The 19,824-nt window shown below is 45.4% G+C and overlaps 1 protein-coding gene across 1 annotated transcript in view; it reads right to left on the bottom strand.

Moving 5' to 3' along the window:
- The window catches only part of HNRNPU (heterogeneous nuclear ribonucleoprotein U), a 548,643-nt gene that overhangs the window by 237,094 nt on the left and 291,725 nt on the right, over positions 1 to 19,824 (bottom strand). The window lies entirely within an intron of this gene.

The following is a 19,824-nucleotide window of genomic DNA, read 5'->3' as shown; positions in this document are numbered from 1 at the left end:
GACAGTAAGGAGGCTTGGGAGCGACTGCATTCTGAAGGTAGGCACCTGTAAGAATAGAAAGGAAAGGTCTAGAATAGGTCTCCATGGTCCATATTTTTGGGGACCAGGAACAGTACAGAGTAGAAGCCTTTTCCTTCCTGTCCTGAGGGGACAGGTTCTATAGTACTCAAATTCCGAAGGTCCATCAGGACTAGTGGCAAAAAGAAGCCTTTGATTTCTTGGGGGGGGGGGCTTCTTAGGAGTGGGCTTTCTTTCCAGGAAAGGAAGTATCCTTTTTGGATGGCAGAGGAGGAAAGGCAAACTGATTCCAGGTGAAGGACAGGGCATCCACTTTCCAAGCTTGTTTGTGGGGAGTCCTTGTGTAGTACTTGTCCAATTGGTAGTTCTGGGGGAAGGCAAACAGGTCTATATCAGGGCTCCCCCATTTGTTTATCAACATGTTGAATTTCTTTGGTTCCAGTTTCCACTCGTGTGGGTCCATGAGATTTATGCTTAGTTAGTCTGCCAGTGTACTTAGCTTTCCTGGCAGGAACTGAGCCTGTAGGTGCACTTGGTAGCTCAAGGTTGTGTTCTTCAGAGCCATGGCTAGTCTGCATAGAGGGTATGAGTGGGTTCCCACCAGCTTGTTTATGTACCACATAACAGTGGTGGTGTCAGTCTTTACCATTAATTGTCCTGGAAGAATGTGGTCCTTTAAAGTTGTCAGAGCATTCTGTACAGTTAACATTTCTTGGATTGATATGCAGATGCATTTGACTTGGGCTCGATTTGCCCTGAATGCACTTCCCTGCCAAGTAAGCCCCCATGCATAGTCGGAGGAGTCTGTTCGGGTTTGGGTGGCAGGGGGTAAAGTGAATGGCAGTCCTTTGCTTTGGTGGCAGGCCTCTGTCCACCAAAGGAACTGTAAACAAGGTAGGATAGGAATCATTGCTTCTAGATCCTGAGAATGTTGACTTTTTAGATACCATTGTAGTTCTCATATGCAGTCTTGCATATGGAATTAGGAGAAAGCAAGAGGCCATGAACCCCCAAGGCTTGCAGTATTTGTCTTGAAGATAAGCAGGGTCTTTGTGGAGATTAGTTTAAAGTAAGCTGTCAAATGAACTTGTTTCTCTGGCATGAGGAAAGCCATCTGGGAAGTGTTCAAGCTTGCTACCAGGAATACAATTTGTTGGCAGGGTACAAGATGCGTTTTCATTTATGGTGTAACCCAGAGAAGTTCACACCTTTTGTACAAACGCCAGATGATTCAAAAGTATGTCCTTGCTTTCTGCCTGAATTAGACAATCGTCCAGGTATAGATATATTTGAATATTTCTTTGCCTGCAAAATGCAATGACTGGAGCTAGGCACTTTGTGAATGCCCTGGGTGCAGTAGATAAGCCAAAGGGCAGTGCAGACAACTGATAGTACATGTAGCCTGCTTTGAAACGTAGATATCTTCTGCAAGATTCCCCGATTGGGATGTGCAGGTAGGTTTCCTTTAAATCCAGTGTTGCCAACCAGGCATCCTTGCCTAACATAGGAAGCAACTGGTGAAGAGTTAGCATCTTGAATTTTGGGATCACCAAAAAAGTGTTTAGGATAGAGATCCAGGACAGGATGCTAGGAGTAGTCTTTTCTGGGCACCAGGAAAAGTCTTTAGTAGAAACCTTGTCCCCTTTCCTCTTCTGGGACAGCTTGAATAGCCCTTATACTTGGAGAACTTGCTTTTGAGCCTTGCCCACTGATTTGGAGGTAGATCTGGCCAACTGTTTGAGGTTGGTAAAGTGTGGAAGTGGAATCTGTATCCTTGGGAAACTATTTAAAACTCATTTGTCCTGAGTAATGAGTTCCCAGTATTTTGCCTGCAGAGCAATCTCCCCCCCCCCAAAGGAGCAGTCAGTTGAGAAGGGCTTGGAAGTTTTAAAGTCAAGTCATTGAGACAGTTTACCATAAGGGGTGTCTTGCTACTCCCTGCTTTGGAAGTGGGAGCCTCCCACTGCTTAGTCCTGTGCGTACCTTGGGACTGAAGCCTGGGTGTTCTGCTGGTTCTGGGTTTGGACTGAAGCCCTGGAAGAGGCAGGAAAGGACCAATTCTTATACGGCCAATGCCTACTAAATCTTGGAGGCTGTACTTGCAGGAAATCTTTAAAAGTTTGCATAGATTTAGCTTTTTTCTCCATCTTTAAGTACTACTACTGCTTTGTTGCCAAACAGACAGTCCTGGTTTAAGGAAGCATCCAGCAATTTAGCTGTAACATGATCTGACAATGATTGCTCCTTAAGCCAAGCATGCCTTACCACACTGTAAAGTATGTTTTCCAACTTGTTCAGCAGAATGCATCAAATCCTGTAAATCCTTATTTTCAGCAGAGTCAGGAATCATCATTTTCTGTTTAAGCAATCCAATAATACGCTGCTGATACTTTAACATATGAAACTGGCAGTTTAAGGCCCTAATGCCAAGGTTGCACAAGTGTATACCTTTTTACCCCATCTATCCAGCACCCTGGAATCTCAAAGAGGGGGTAGGATTTTTGGTAGTAGCCTTGATGCGCTTGGGTCCCTGTGAAATGGTCTCCGGATCCGCAATAGGATTTTTAAGAGGAACTTGAAAGTCAGGAACCCTGTAACATCTATCTGGTTTTCTGGGAGCAAGAGGTAAGGAATCAGGGGCCAAGCTAGGTTCCGAAAAGGCATCAATGTCCAGTACAGGGGGGGATAGCTAAAAGCCTGTGTTGGGGGCAGGAGTAAGAAATCTCCAAGCCTCTTTTTAGAATCATAGTAATCCTGGCTTTCCCAGCAAAAATGCTCCATAAGGGTATGCAAGGTTTCACCAAAAGAGAAATCCTCTGGAGGGGAAGCAGAGGGAATACAGTCCTCTGCATCAGAATCCTCATACGTAGACAAGGGTAAATTTTGATCAGAGTAAACAGAGATTTCAAAATCCTGATCGTAAGAATCATAAGCAAATTCAGTCCTAGGTCTCTTAGAGGGAGAAGGTTTGCTTCCCCTGAGGTCTTCAGCCATTATTTGTTTTTTAGGCATAGGAGGCCTGACCATGCGGTCTGGGTGTCTGTTTTCTAGGCATGGATCATGTTTTAGGCCTTTAAGATGATGGTGTCTGCTTAATATGCAAGTCCATAGGCCTGAATACACCCTCAGAAGCCAGTGCCTGCACACAAGCTCCGGACCCATCCAAGCTAGAAACATCCACAGGTTCCACACTTGAAGCATCTCGCTGCATACTGGACTCTGAATGAGTCTCAGTAGAGGCCTGCAAAACTGAAGTAGTGGGAATCAGGGGCTGCGAAAGCGACTCACTGAGTACCGGCGAACTGGCGACTAGCTTAGAAGTGTCTGCAGCTTTGGACCTAGGCGGCCTCTGTCTTTTGCGTTTTTTCAGAATGTCAGTAGTCTGGTGGCTTACCAAAGCCATACCTGGGTAATTGAACAGAGTACCAAAATATTTAAAAGCGTAAAGATACAGACGAATAGTTCGTAGTTTAAATAAGGCACAAAACCAACAGCGATGTTTAAGTCAGGGCCTAGGCAAGGAATACAGCACGACTGAAAATCAGTGAGGCATTTGCTTTCCACAAGAAATACAATTAATGACTTACTGACATCAGTTTAGAGCAAGAAAAAAAGTTTCCCCAACGGGGTACTTTGAATTTTGGAACTGGTGTCTTCAACTAAAGCTAACGAAAATTTCAGGAGTCTGCCGACCGGCACTTGCGAACTGCTTCTGCTTCGGGCACCGTATGGGAAGAAAGAGTGGGGTAATGGCGTTGGCTGCATTCTTTATACCCCTGACATCATGGAAGATGAGACAGCAACCAACACAGGACCCAAGACTTTGATAATCAGGCTGACTGAGGGCTAATGCAAGCAGATGACCCCAAATGTGATGCCTGCAACAGTGAAACACTAAGAACATCCCTAGCACTTGAACACTGGAAGGGAAGCGGTGTGGAGACTAAGGGCAGTGTTCTGAACTGGAAATGGTTGGCTTCCAGCCAGAAACCCTTGAAATCTTGACAAGCAGGCTTCCAGAAGGTCTAGTGAGCACATCCAGCTGTCCTTCATGAGGTAGAATGGACTGAGTAGTGACCATTCATAACTCTGCTTTACAAGCTGAGGTGACTGAGGCCCAAGACTGTCACTGGATCATAGGCTTACAAGTTATGAGGCTACTCATTAGGGCCTTTATAAGCTTAGTTGTAAATCCCAAACCAAATCTGTCCAAGTACCACTGGCATCCCGTTTTTGAGCCAATAAAAACCTGGAAGATGCTTCCAAAGTCCAACTGTTGGGGGGACCTGCTAGATGACTGAGAGCTTTAAGACTACTGCTGTCATGGATACCAACTGATGAGGTGGTATCATAGGTTGTTGAGTCTTTCGGCTTTTCCCGGTTAGGGGTCACCACAGCGGAACTCCAGTCCTCTAATGATTGGCAGTTGATTTTTACGTGCCGAGTTGCCAGCCCTAACAATCAACCTTCAACAAAGGTACGCCCATTCACGCATGTCTCCACGCAGCAGACGCTCTGAGAGTTGAACCGGTCATAGTCTTACTGTGAGTAGACAACTCTACCGCAGCACCACCACTGCGGATGAGGTGGTATCATAGGAACACTGGGAAAAACAAAGTGCTACACAGCTTATGGTAATTATCCATACCACCCAAGAGTCAAACAATAGCCTACCAGGCCCGAGGTAGCAGGGATAAGCACCCCCCACGACAGCTTCTAGAGTCTGGCAGTCAGGCAATCCTTCAGGAGCACAGACTAGATTTCTCAAAAGGGACCGCAAACTCCCGATTCCTGCAGTTAGCCCCTACCTCTAGGGTGACGTTCACCGACACCCCCCCCCCCCGGTCATGGAAGGACCGATCTGCAGGAGCGTTCTAGTTTTTCTCAACACTTCCTGGATTCCTGGAGGAGATAATCTGAGGGGTTGGGAAGCAGATTCCAACAGCAGAAAGAACCTTACCGTCCTGCTTGCTCCTGGTGAGTTTTTCTTTAACTTTTGGTCCAAAGAGAATGAGAAGGGAGTTTAAAAGACGGATGTCTTGAAGCCTTGCACCAAGTCACTGTTGCATCCAAGCATGCCAGTAGATGGTTGGACTGTTAATTGCTACACTAGTAGTATCAGCTGAATTAGAAAGCAGACACATGGATACTCTGAAAACACTAAGGTAGACAAATGGGAGTCTACTGTATTTTGGATGCCTGTTGGGAGGATACCTTAGAGGAATGTTCTTTTGTCAAGTCCCTCTGGAAACGTGTCGTGTGGGCCAAGTAGTTCAACACTCCAAATTAAGTGTCGCTGAATCACACAATCTTGTTGCCCAAAAATCTTTATAGTGCTCTAGAATTTCTATTCGGCAGATAAGCCCTCCTCAGAGCTCTTTTCTGGTAGCTACCTCCACAAGCATGGCATCTACCTGGGGACGCTTGCTCCAGTATGCTCTGCCATTAGGTGCAACTAAAGTTTTGCCCATCTTTTTAAGGATTGGTCTTGCTGTATCGTGATCCTTCCAAATCCACCGAGCTACCAGCAGTATGACTGCAGAGTGGAGGTGCCAGCTTCAAAAGCCTCAAGAACACATTCTTCAGGGGTGGGCGTACCAGCGAACTATCTCCTCATGGTTTCATCAATTCCAAAATGTCAAAGATGATCTCTGGGAACCAATAGTTTCATCCAAGTCAGTCTCCAGTGAGATGCTGGACAGGAATCTAAAAGTTTGTATGTCTGTTCCCAGGGACCGTGCCTAGACTGTGCTTATGGAGGAGTGTTGGATTCAGACAAGAAACTCACATGGCAGGCTAAAGGGAGCGGACTGTTCCTGCCAACATGGAAAGTGTGGAGTAAGCAACATCCAAGAGAGGTTGGGAGGAAGCAGAGCTTATGGAAAAAACAGCTTCTCATGACTTACCCAAAACGCTTTCTAAAGCCTTAAATCCAGAGGCAGAGATTGGGCCCGAAGAGACTCCTACACCATCATGACATGATTAAGTGCTTTCCCAACCAAACTCTGCACCAAAGCAGACAGGGATGAGCCAGTGCAGGGGGCATTGCATGAGACTGCCACAAAACTCAGTATAGAATCCAAGTTTCATCTCAGACTCTTCCTGATACAAAGTCATTTGAGTTGAGACAGCAATGGACACAGTCAAGCTGAAGCAGATAGGATAGTTTGCTATAAAGTGGGTGCTACCAGGAGGTTTGAATCCATAGGCCTTGGCTCTCAACAGTGGTCAAATAGCAGAAATCACAGATTGGAAACATTCTTGGAACATACTGTGTGGGCAGAGCTGGGAAAAGCCACTACATGAATGTGTCCAAATGACTCTGCATCACCCTGTCATCTACTTAGTTGCCCAAGGCAACTCAATGACCAAATTGACTTGGATGACTCCACCGATGGTCTAAATGAATACCTCGCGAGGGAATGGAGACTAGAGCAAAGGACTCACCAGCTCTATCTTAAAGATAAGAGACAGATGATCAGTCGGATCAGACTCCCTCCTCTGAACCGAAAAGGGAACAGATTCTGTGACCAAAGCCAGCTTCCTTGCTTTATGACCTCTTCGGACTTGTCTTTTGACTTTTCCTTCTGTTTTGATTTGTTTGTGGTCTTGCCTGCTGAAACAGACAGTTGACTGGTCTGAAGAAGAAAAAGTCCCTTTAAAGACCAACTTGCTCTTTAGGCGTTGAATGGCTCAAGAGCAGAAGGAAGAACAAGCCTTATTAGTTGGTGTTTAAGTGGCTGTTCTGAGACAAATGCAGAGTGTGTGGGTCCTGCTGGGGAATCTTATGACCATAGTCCACACAGACTTATTCAATTCCAGAGCATTGTTTGCCATAAGTATGGTAATAGAACCTGCAAGAAAAAACACTGTATACCAGAACATACTGACAATTGTAGAAAATATAATTATGTAAATGGGTACAGTTATTTCTGTATAAGGATGAAGAAATATTTACACACTTTTTGGACAGAGAATGATAAAGTTGAGAAAAGTGATGATCCAAAGACCGGGAACAACATGACCTTCTAGAGATCAGGCAGCAAATGAGATCAGAAGCATTTGGTGGGAGACCGCCCTGGATACACAGCTTCTAAAGGCACTTGCTCTTTAGGCGTTGAATGGCTCAAGAGCAGAAGGAAGAACAAGCCTTATTAGTTGGTGTTTTAGTAACCCAAAGGTGGGTGCGTATTAGAAAAATTCAAGGCCCCTCACGGCCCGAGTAGTTGGAAGTACAAGCTTCTTTACCAAATCAAGGTGTACATACTGCTTCTTTGGCAAATGTGCCCCAGGGCTCCTTTGTATTGAGTAGCCTGATCAGCCACTAGACTAACAGGTGCTTGTGGGACACACACCAAGTGCTCTGCTTTCCTACAGACAGGCTGCAGGGGATGTGTACTGAAACCTTGTCCTCAGCATTCCCAATAACATAGTAAAGGGACACAGGAAGACCATAAAATTGGTCTCAACTTTTTCGGGACTAGGGGTATTCCCAACTGAAAGACTCACATGAACAGAATCTCCAAAAAAAAAAAAAAAGATCAGATGTAAACACAGAGGCAAGAGTATCACACTCCAAGCCTGCATTAAGACTTTGTAGGAAGCTAGTCAACATATGTTAAATGATCCTCAGAGTGGTAGGAATCTTAAGATTGTGAGGAAGGGTGATGCATCCTTTTTGCAGGAGAGATTCCTAGAGCAGGGTGCTTTTCAGGGCTCAGCTGTCTGGACCTCATGAATGCCAAGAGGTCCTCTGAAAGCCCAAGCAAGTCCTGCAGGTAGGCCTAAGAATGGCCTAGCAGAAGCATAAATGGCTTCAGCCTGGGGAAGGAGAAAAGCTTTACCTTGTTGATGGCTTGAGCCTAAATTTGGGCTGTGTGATATCTGAGCCTCTGGCAGTGACTGCAACATGAACCTTGTTCTTATGGAATCTCCTCACTGAAGTGTGGAGAGTTTGCCCCCCCCCCTGTAAAAAGGAACCGGTTATCAGAAGTCAGTGCCCATCTAGCTGCTCCAGACCAGTTAACTGTGTATATAATGCCTGAGGGGATGTAAACAGTGCAGATGACATGCCAGCCTCTAAAGGAATATCACTATGAACCTCAGCAGTGTGTACAGTTGGGGGGGGGGGGGCGCTAAGACTGCCTCACCTCCACTCACAATCTTAAGAACAGGGGGTGCTGTATGAGAGACAGGGTGGTATACAGAATCCCTTCTCCCTCAGCAGAATCAGTGGAGGTCATTGTGGGGATACAGCAGCTTGGACAGAGTTGGCTTATGTACAGAGTGACTGCCCTACGAGTGATGAGCACTGAAAAAGCTTACTGGGGCTGTTGGCCATGTCATGCTCTGGATGGCAGAACAGACAGGGAAGTCTCAGGGGGAATTATATACATCAGACTTCACAGACATCTAACAAAATTCAGGAAAAAAGCACACACCACACATACACAAGGTACATTTTTGCAATGGGGTACCTAGCACAATCACTAGGACATGAGTGGGCTGCAAAGGCTCCTCACTGACACCAGAGGTCTCTAGCCTAGGGGTGCATCTGACCAAAGCAGTGCTAACCTGAATCTTGTTCTGTTTTTTCTCTGTGGACTGCCAGCAGTCCTAGATCATACTTTTTTGATGGAGATTTCAATCTCTAACGGTCGGATAAAAAGAAAAAAAGGCAAACTGGGGACAGAGGCATGAGCTGTGGAAGTAGTCTTGTGGAGTAGGTTGTAAAGTTCTCAGATGACTGCAAATTGGGAGCCATCCTAGATCCCCCTGACACAAACATCTTACAATGGTCCAAGAGAAATTACTAGTGGCAAAAATCACAACTCCATGCCAAAAAAGGCATTACGGTGCCTTTTGGGAAAACTGCGATCCAGGCCAATCACTCCAACGAAACACCCCTAAGAGTTGCCCCAGTAGTTGGGAGATCTAGTAACATATTCAGACAGTAATCTAACCATGTGGCCAAGATAGTTAAAAATTCATTCTGGGTCATCCAACTTATAAGGGCATGGCATCCATGTGAAAGGAAGTCAGTGCCATGTTTCAGCCCTTATCCTGCCCCATCACGGAGCATGTCCTGTCTGGTATGTACTTTATAGGTTCATAGGTAGGTACTAGGCCATTGGCCCTAGGGCCTATACAAGCCTAGCCAAAAAGGTAACCTGGCTTTCATCACCCAAGAAAAATTTCCTGTGCCTCTGACAAGCAGAACCACAGAAGTGATCCCTGGGGTGAATTTACCATTACCCATCCAATCAAGATTTGCTAATGAGAAGCTCTGCTTGAAAGATAGGTAGTCTGCTCCAGAGTATGGGAAGTCTCCAGCATGTTCTGTTTATTGTGGTGACTCGGAGGGATTGGGATTTCTTTAAGTGGGGCATGTCCAGCAGCTCTAGGTTTGACATAGCTTTGTATGTTAGGCAGAGATCGCCTCTGAGTAGGCAATATGCGGAGTAAAGCTGGCAGGGTTTTTTTTTTTTTTTTTAGACTGTGTAAGGCATCTGTTTGAGGCCAGTAATCCTCTGAGGTATTTTTGCGGCCTTTCCAGTTGTAGATGTCTTGTGAGGTACATACCGAAAGGGGCGTTGTACTCTAATGGGTCTAATGAGTGATGAGTAGAGGGGAACAATGACCTTTCTGGATGAGAAACCTTCTGGGATGAGGTGTGCCACATAGGATTTCCTGACCACTGTGGCGATGTGATCAAACGAGAGAAAACTGTCCATCTGTATCCGAAGGTCTCATCACACTTTTGGTGTTAAGTAGATTACCACCTAAGTGGTAGTTCATGGGTACAGAGTTTTTACCAAAGGGGGTGACAATGCACTTTTTGGCATAGAGCTTGAGACCATGGCTTTGACACCAGGCATCCGCCTCAGTGAGGCCCTTTTGTAGGATGTCCACATCATTAGGAGTTTCGATTATGGCTACTAGTTTGCAGTCATCTGCGAGTTTAGTTAGCCAAAGACCTTCTGTGTTTGGTATCTACTTCTCTGAAGTACAGGTTAACAGGAGGACCCAGGACTGAACCCTGTGGTACTCCACTTGTCACTGGTCTGAAGTCTGATTTGGAGTCTGCTACTTGCACAGTGTGGGTTCTGTCAGCAAGACAGATGGCAACCCATCTTGTGACACAGGGATTTATACCTAGTTTAGTGAGTTTATCTGTAATTCCAGAGTGGGGGGATGGTGTTGAATGCCTTGGAGAGATCTAGACAGGCTGTGTGAACTACCTTACCCTCATCTATGGCTTTGGTGACTACTTAAAGTCTATCTGGTTTAGGCGACATGATCTGCCTTTTACAAACCCGAACTGTGTGGGGTCCAGAGTTTGGAGATCTCCAATGTCTTTGTTTACGAGTTCCATGATACCTTCCATGGCCTTGCAGACCAGGCTAGTCAGGCTAATGCGGTGGTAGCTCCCGGCGGTCTGTTGTGGCCCCCCCCTTTGTGGAGTGGGATAACCGTCGTGGTGCACCATTCAATGGGCACAAAGCCTGAAGTGAGGCTATGATTGAACATGGTACCTAGGTGGGGTGCCAGTTCATTCTGTAGTTAGTGTAGAAAGCAGCCTGGGATGTTGTCAGGTCCCATGGATGCTGTGTGCTTGGCTTTGGAGAGTGAGGTTTTTACCTGTGCAGCCGTGATTACAGGAACTTTGCATTCTTCCCATATAAAGATGGGCCCTTTAGGGGGTGAGAGAGGGGTAAAGTTAGCACTGAACCCATCTGTCAGGATGTTGGCAATATCAGTTGGTTCTGTATATTTAGTGTCATTGTGCTGTAACTCAGAGCAGATCTGAGCGTTGCCATTGAGATTCTTGACATAGCTATAGAATGCTTTGTGGTTGTCTTTAGAATCAATGGCGATTGTGTTTTCATAACTAGCTTTGGAGGATTTTATGAGGGATCTCAGCTTCTTACTAAGGCTGACCAGTGAGTTCCTCCAATCGTGGGATTTTACTCTTGTTTGCAACAGCTGCTTTCTTCTGTTGTAGAGTTTATGGCAGAAGACCACCAGATTGGCTTCTTTTTTTGGAGGATAGCATCTTGGTTCTGTTAGGGATAGCACAATCCATGCACTCGTGTAAGTGCTTATAAAGTGCATTTGTGTAGGATTCAGCAGTCGTACCTCTATTGTCCATCTGCATGGGTGTCATGAAGTTTGCCACTTCTGTCTTAAGTGTGAAGTTGGCTTTGGAGAAATTTATGGCTGTTTTCTTAATGGGCGGGTGGGAGCGGGATGTTTATGACTAGGGTGATTACCTTGTGATCGGATATGACCAACAAGGAGCTGACCTCTGGTGTGGAACACCGGTCACCCATGTTGGTGATGACCAGGTCTAGGATATTGCTGCCCCTGGTGGGGGTGTGGATAAGTTGATCCAGGGCACTGGAAATGATTTCCAGAAAACGTTGAGCAAGAGAGTTGGTACAAGAGTAGTTTTCCCAGTTAATGGTAGGGTAGTTGAAAATCGCCCATTATTAGAGTGTTGGGTTGTACCTTAATATTTTCCAGTGTATCAAGAAAAGAGGAGTGGGAATCCTGGGGAATGGGGGGGGTCATGTGGACTGCGGTTTTGCCCAGAGTTAGCTGAACTTGGACAATCTCGGATGCATTATGCTGAGCAACTAGCTTGGAGGTGTGGATATCCTTAAAGAATATGGACACACCTCCACCTTTAGTGTTTTGGCCGGATTTAGTGGCCAAAAGGTGTGGTATGAATTACAGCCTGGTAATGCAGGGGTGCTCTCTGGAGCCTTGAACCAGGTCCGTCACTGCACAGATGTCAATGTTTTCCATTTTAAGGGATGCCTCGAGTGAGTGCATTTTGAGGTTTAGACTTAGCATCGAGTAGCATTACCCTCAGATTTTGCTTGCTTGTACCGGTTACGGTGGTGAATTTGTCATTTGAACCTTTCCTAAAAAAGGCACTATAAGGGACAAAGACATTTAGACATATGCAACAGGTGAATGCCCACCCTATACAGATGGCCTTAAAAGGATGCCATGTAGAACAGACAGCAGCAAAACCAGTATATGCAAGGATTTACATTTTGCTTGTGATGTAAGACACTGCTGCATGACAGATGCGTCTCGCAGACCTCCATGCTCTGGAACATCCATGTGAGGCAGAGTCCACCTTAACCCTATCGTAACATTTGCATCAATTCCAAAACCACACTGCAATCAAGATCCTTCACCTTAAAGCTTGCACAAAAGAAAAACTTAAAATGACCTAGACAGTGCAAATACGGTCATAAATGGTTCATATGTTTAGAAAAACAAGTAGCACATATAGAACTGCTCAGTTCTATAGGAAAGCTCTTGGATAGATGAGCAAAATTCCCATGACAGTATGTGGACAAACTTTTGAGGTTGCTGAGATTCTAAGCAGTTTACAAAATATTACCAACTGTTACTGTGACTTATAAAATACAGTTTAAGACCTAGAGCTTCAAGAAAACCACAAAAAAATGGTTTATGCTGAAAAGTTTGCCATTTACACTTTAGTAACTCCTATGGCTCCAGAGATGCAGTGGATATAAAAAAGTACACTCCTGTTAGAATGCCAGTTTTTTGTGCTATAAAAAAAATGACACCACAAAAAATAATTTCAAAACTTTTCCCCACCTTTAATGTGACCTGTACAATTTAATTGAAAAACAAATCTGTTAGGAGAAAAAATAAAAAATAAAAAAAATGCTCAATAAGCTGGCTGCACAAGTGTGCACACCCTTAACTAATACTTTGAAGCACCTACAGCATTGTCTTCTTGGGTAAGAGTATCAGCACAGCACATCTTGACTTGGCAATATTTGCCCACTCTTCCTGCAAAAGCGCTCCAAATTGTCATTCTGAGGAATCTCTTGTGCACAGCCCTCTTTAGATCACGCCACAAATTTTCTATGGAAATTGGGTCTGGGCTCTGGCTAGGCCATTCCAAAACTTTAATTTTCTTCTGGTGAAGCCATTCTTTTGTTGATTTGGATGCATGGTTGGTGTCATTGTGTTGAAAAGTGTAATTCCTCTTCAGCTTTCTAGCAGATGCCTGAAGGTTTTGGGCCAAAAGTGAAAGGTATTTGGAACTGCTCACTATTCCCCTCCACCCTGACTAAAGCCCTAGTTCCAGCTGAAGAAAAGCAACTGCAAAGCATGATGCTACCACCATGCTTCACCGTTGGGATGGTGTTCTTTTGGAGATGCAAAGTGTTTTTGCACCAAACATACTTTCTGGAATTGTGGCCAAAAAATGTAACCTTGGTCTCAGACCAGAATATATTTTCCCACATGCTTTTGGAGACTAGTTTTGCAAATTTTAGCCAGGCCTGGATGTTTCTGTGTAACAGGCTTCAGTCTTGCAACCCTACCCCACAGTCCAGACATATGGAGAACACGGGAGACTGTTGCCACATGTAATACACAACCAGTACTTGCCAGAAATTCCTGCAGCTCCTTGTGTTGCTGTAGGTCTCTTGGCAGCCTCCCTGACCAGTTTGTCTAGTCTTTTCCATCAAATTTTGGAGGGACGTCCAGTTCTTTGTCACTGTTGTCCCATATTTTCAACTTTTTGATGACTGTCTTCACTTGTGTTCCATGGTATATCCAATATTGTGGAAATTGTTTTGTACCCTTCTCCTGACAGATACAAAGCATCAAAGGGATCTCGTTGTTGAATGGTAAGTGCTCTGCGAACCATGGCTTTTGCTGTAGCAGGCAAAGTACAGTTTTGTACCTACCATAAATGTAGATGTCCGATAGGTATGCATCTGCAGTCATCACATATGGGTTGTCCTGCTTCAGGCAGCCCTTCGGTCGGCCGGATTCCAAAGTGAGTCTGGCCCCGGCTAATGTCGCACTTTCCCCGACGTCAGAGCGTCTGGGGTATAAAAGCATCAGCCAATGCCATTTTCCTCAGTTTTTCTTGCCCCAGGTGCCCTCTAAGGAAGGCTAAAATTTGGAGATATGCATTGCAAAAACAAATCCAAACATGCACAGTACTATAAAAACAAATACACCATAATAGATCCCCCCCAGCTAGCTATAAGAGGGGTAAGTACCCAAGAAGTATACCACAGAGGGGAAGGAGGGAGGGTAAACCTGACTGCAGATGCATACCTATCTGACATCTACATTTATGGTAGGTACAAAATTGTACTATGCCCTTCAAGGATGCATCTGCAGTCATCACATATGGGTAGAATACCATAGCCAATCTGGGGGTGGCGGTACTAAGTAAAGGATGGTGTAGCTAAGATACCCTGCAGGACTGCCGTAGCAAAGCCTGCTCTGGATCTGGAGTATAAAGGTAAATTGTAATGCTTGGCAAATGTATGCACGGAGCTCCATGTAGCAGCTTCTAAAATGTCCTTGATAGCCACCCCTCTTAGGAAGGCTGTGGTGGCGGCTGTGGCTCTCGTGGAATGAGGTCTAATGTTAGCTGGCACAGTTTTTCCATGAAAGGAGTAACAAAAACAAATGCAATTTCCTATCCATTTTGAAATTGTCTGTTTGGAAATTGCTTATCCTTGTGCCCCAGCAGCATATGCTACAAACAGCTGGTCAGTCTTTCTGTAACTTTTAGTTCTGTCCAAGTAGTAGCGCAACTGTCTGTGTATGTCCAGGGTGTGCAGAAGTTTCTCCCCTTTATTTTGTGGTTGTGGGAAGAATGTAGGCAAGTGAATAGCTTGGTTCAAAGATACCCTGGATACCACCTTTGGCATAAATGTAGGATTGGTTCTCAATGAAACTCTGTCCTGATGAAAGATAAGAAATGGCTGTACTGCCATTAGAGCTTGTAACTCAGATACTCTTCTTGCTGAGGTTATGGCCAGAAGGAAGGCAGTTTTCCAAGACAGAAACTGTAGATCTGCAGATGCTGCTGGTTCAAAGGGAGGAAGTGCTAGTTCTTCCAACACGAAGTTAAGGTCCCAAGCAGGTAGAGGTGGTTTCCTTGGAGGATTGATGTTTTTGATTCCTCTTAGAAACTGTCTCAGGAGAGGATGAGAGAAGACAGGTGGATTAACATTGTATTCTGCTGAAATTGCTGAGGCAGGTATCTTAATGGAAGAGTAAGACAGGCCGTTGTGGAACAATTCTGCCAAATATTCCAGTATATGTGCCATGTTCATCACGGTCACATCTAGGCCCTTTGTTGTGTTCCAAGTGTGGCTGAATATACCTTCCTTGTGGAAGGCAGTCGAGCTTCCATAATAATATCCTTCACTCTCTGGGAGAGCTTCCATAATAATATCCTTCACTCTCTGGGATAGCTTATCCTGAGGAGTCATGGTATTTTCCAGGAAGTTAGCTGCAAGGTTTTCAGGTTGGAATGCAGAGTCTTGAAATTGTGCTGCGTCAGTAAAAGTGGCCATAGGGGGAGAGGCCACGGTTTCGTCTGTGACATGCTCTTTGACATGCTCTTTAACAGTGGGTACCAGTGCTGTCTTGGCCAGTTTGGAGCTATCAGAATCACTCTGGGCTGCTCTGTCCTGATCTTCAGTAAGACCTTGGTCATTAATGGGAGAGGTGGAAAAGCATACACTGTTAGAGCTTTCCAGCTGAAAGAGAGAGCGTCCACTTTCCATGCTTGTGGGTGGTATGTCCTTGAGCAGAATTTCTTCAGTTGATTGTGGGGGGAGGCGAACAGATCTATTTCCGGCCTTCCCCATGATTGTGTTACGAGTAAGATGTCTGGGTGCAGCATCCATTTGTGTGCATCCATGATATTTCTGCTTAAGCTGTCTGCCAGTATATTGTCTTTCCCTGGCGCGAACTGGGACTGCAGCTGTATATTGAGTTTCAAGGAAAGTTCCCATAGATTCATTGCCAGTCTGCAAAGAGGGTAGGAATGGGTGCCTCCTTGCTTGTTTATGTACCACATAACTGTGGTGTTGTCTGTCCTTATGAGTAGGTGTGGCCTTGATGAAGAAAAAGTTTGAAGGCCTCGATTGCGTGCATCACTGCCAGCATTTCCTTTTGGTTTATGTGTATGCGCAGCTCTCTGTGACTATAGCCCTTGGATACATCTGCCCTCCAAGTGTGCTCCCCAACCTTGGTCTGAAGCGTCCGTAATGATTGTTTGGTTGGCTCTTGGCTTGCTGAAGGGCAACCCGCTGTTCGACTGGCAGGCTTGAGACCACCACAGAAATTCCTTTTGGAGGCATGGAATGAGTGGGATCAAAGTTTCTAAGCTGTGACTGTGCTGAGTCCATAAACTCCTTAGGTACCATTGTAATTTTCTCATATGCAGCCTTGCTTGTGGAATCAGAAGAATGCAAGATGCCATGTAACTCGGGGCCTGCAGGAATTTCCTTGCAGTCTGAGTTTGTCTTGTCAGATTCTTGAAGTAATCCGGTAGATTGTTTTTCTTCTGTGAGAAAGGCCATTTGGGTGGTTGTCTAGATCCGCACCCAGAAAAGTTATTCTTTGGGATGGAACAAGTCTTGATTTGTGGATGTTGACTGTATATCCCAAGGCCTGCAGTAGGTGGATGGCATAATACAAGTCCTTTAACAAAGTTTGCTTGCTGTCCGCTTGTATAAGGCAGTCGTCCAGATATGGGTAAATGTGAATCCCCTGAAGTCTGCAGTGTGCAATTACTGATGCCAGGCATTTCGTGAATACTCTGGGCGCAGTAGATAAGCCAAAGGGCAATGCTGAGAATTGATAATGCTCTGACCCTGCAAGAAATCTGAGGTGTCTTCTGCAACTTTGTCCGATAGGGACATGAAGGTATGCCTCCTTGAGGTCTAGAGTCACCAGCCAAGACCCCTTGCCCAGCATGGGAAGGAGTTGCTGTAGAGTCAGCATTTTGAATTTTGGCACAATGAGGTAAGTATTCAGTGCAGACAAGTCGAGAATAGAACCCATTGATTTTCTTTTCTTGGAACAAGGAATAATCTGGAGTAAAATCCTTGACCTTGTTCTGAAAGAGGTACCTTTTCTATAGCTTTCATTTGTATTAAGTTGGAAATTTGTTTCAAAGCCTCTGCCCTCTGATTTGGTGGCAGGTCTGGCATGCCTTTTCTTTTTGGCAATGTGTGGAAATGGAACCTGTATCCTTAGTCTATTATTTGCAGTGTCCATGTGTCCCTTGTAATGCTGTGCCAATATTTTGAAAATAAAGAAAGCTTTCCGCCCAAAGGTGCTTCTAATTGAGCCCTGGTCGGCGGAGTCAAAACAAAGTCAGAGTCTGTCCTGGTGTAGCAGTTGTAGTTCCTGCGCTACCTCTCTGGTTGGGAGGCTGCCATTGACGGCCTCTGTAGGAGCCTCTAGCTTGCCCTCTACCTCTGGCACGCCTATTTCTGCCTCTCTGAGATCTGTCTGTGTCCGGAAAGGACCAATTCTTAGTAGGCCAATTTCTGCTGAATCTCGGTGGTTGGACTTGCAGAAAGTCTTTGACTGTTTGCACAGATTTTGCCTTTTCTTCAAATTTCTTTAAGACCTCGAGCCGTGGAACCAAATAACTTTTGCTTTTCCATAGGAGCATCCAAAAGCTTAGCTTTAACATGGTCTGGCAGAGATTGTTCCTTCAGCCAGGCATGCCTATGTATGACTGCACCTGTCATAGCTGACCTACATGAAGCTTCCAATGCATCATAACCACACTGCAAGAAATGGTTACTAACCTGCTGGGAGTTATGTACCAGATCCTGAAGGGATTTGTGATCAAGGGGTTCAGAAGACAGTTTCTTATGCAATTCATCTAACAAATACTCTTGGTACTGTATCATATGAAATTGACAATTTAATGCCCTCATGGAAAGAGTTGCAGAAGTATACACTTTCTTACCCCATCTCCCTAAAGCTCTGGACTCCCTTTCAGAGGGTAGAGGATTTCTAGCAGTGGCAGCTGCAACCCCTTTTGGGCCCTGGGAAATAGTTTCTGGATCAGCAGAGTGGGCCTTGTACAGGTGTAGATGCGAGTCCGGGACCCTGTAGTACCTATCAGGTTTGGCAGGTGCCGGAGGGAGAGAGTCAGGGGCTGTACTAGCATCAGAGTACACATCATCAATGACATTCAAAACAGGAGGTATAGCTAAAGGCCTATGCTGAGGTAAATGTAAAAAGGTCCTTAAATCTCTTTCTAGAATCAGAGAATTCCTGACCCTGCCATTGAAAATGTTCTCAGAGTGTAATGTCTCTCCAAAGAAAAACTCTTCAGGAGGGGAGGCCGAGGGAATAGATTCTTCAGCATCAGAATCCTCGTAGGCCGAATAAGCCTCCTCCTGGTGGTCTGACAGTAGAGCCATCAGTGGACTAATCCGAGGAGTGGGGGTCAGAGGGCTCAACCCTGGGCCTTTTGTCTGGAGGTGGTTGAGAGCCCCAGTCCGGATGAGGTTGAGAACCTCTAAGGAGATAAGATCCTCTGCTAAGCTAAGAATCTGTGAGCCAGTAGGTCTCTGAGAGGTAACCTTGGGAGGCAAAGCTTTAGTAAGTTTAGCAGCTTTAGCCCTAGAGAAAGCCTTAATGGACGTCTGGCTGCACCACATGCAGGAGTAGACTTGTCTAAAGGAATGGTGTCGGAAGGTTCCTGGACACCAGTTTAAGAAGGCAATTCAATAACAGACTCTGCCGGGGCCTCCGGGGCTGAGGTAGTCGGTTGTGCGGAAGGACTGTTTCAGCCGAGACAGAGACACGCGCGGTAGGCCTGATCGTGGTTTCAGCCGAAACCGCGGCCCGCGTTGTGTCGGTCCTTGTCCTTCCGTTTAACGGAATGCGAAGTCGGAGTCTCCGACGGCATCTTGTAAGCAAAACTCGCTCCAAAGAATTCCTCTGCGAACTCCGACCGACGTCTTAGAGTTCGTCGGTTGAAGGAAGCACAGGCTGAACAGGCAGACACGTCATGGTCTGGGCCTAGGCAGGGGAGGCAGTAAGAGTGGAAATCCTTATGAGGTATTTGTTTCCCACAAGTTAAACAATTATTAACTTTATCTGACATCGGCTGAGGCAAGAAAGAGTCCCCAACGGGGTACTTAGCTTTTTCGAAGTCTTCGGTAGCTGAATCACAGGAGCTGGCCGACCGGCACTTGCGAACTGCTTCTGCTTCGGGCACCACGCGGCAAGAAAGACAGAGGAAAATGGCGTCGGCTGATACTTTTATACCCCAGACGCTCTGACGTCGGGGAAAGTGCGACATCAGCCGAGGCCAGACCCAGACTATGGAATCCGGCCGACCGAAGGGCTGCCTGAGGCAGGACAACCCACATGTGATTACTGCAGATGCATCCTTGAAGGACATCCGAGTAAATGTCAGGAAATCCTAGGACGACAGCTGAACTTTATTGGGGTTATCAGTCTCTAACTGATGGCAGGTGTGTACCCATGAAGACTGAATGCTGTAATTAAATCAAAAGGTGCTTCAACAAAGTCTTAGTTTAAGGGTGCGCACACTATGCAACCAGCTTATTGTACGCTTATTCGCTTATTTATATTTTTTTCTCCTAACAGATTTGTTTTTCAACTGAACTGTATAGGTTACAGGTCACATTAAAGGTGGGAAAAGTTTTGAAATCATTTATTGTGGTCTTTTTTACATCACAAAAACCTGGGATTTTAACAGGACTGGCTCTGTCCATTGGAAGTTACAGTGCAAAATTCCAGAGCTCCAGTGGAGGGAAGAAGTCAAAGAATTTCAATGATCTGTAATACTGAACTTATGCCACAACCTTCTACTCCTTTACACAGAGCACAGGTCTGACACCAGCTGAGAGGAAGAAATGCTCAATGGACCAAAGAAAGTTTAGAAAGTCAGATATATAGGCTTCCAGCAAAGTCCTGAAGCATAAAATACTA

The sequence above is a fragment of the Protopterus annectens genome, chromosome 1.part2 (assembly GCF_019279795.1).
Source record: "Protopterus annectens isolate FY-2018-M chromosome 1.part2, PAN1.0, whole genome shotgun sequence".
NCBI classification, from domain to species: domain Eukaryota; kingdom Metazoa; phylum Chordata; order Ceratodontiformes; family Protopteridae; genus Protopterus; species Protopterus annectens.
The sequence above is the reverse complement of the archived record's forward strand: the minus strand, read 5'-3'. Positions and strand labels throughout refer to the sequence as shown.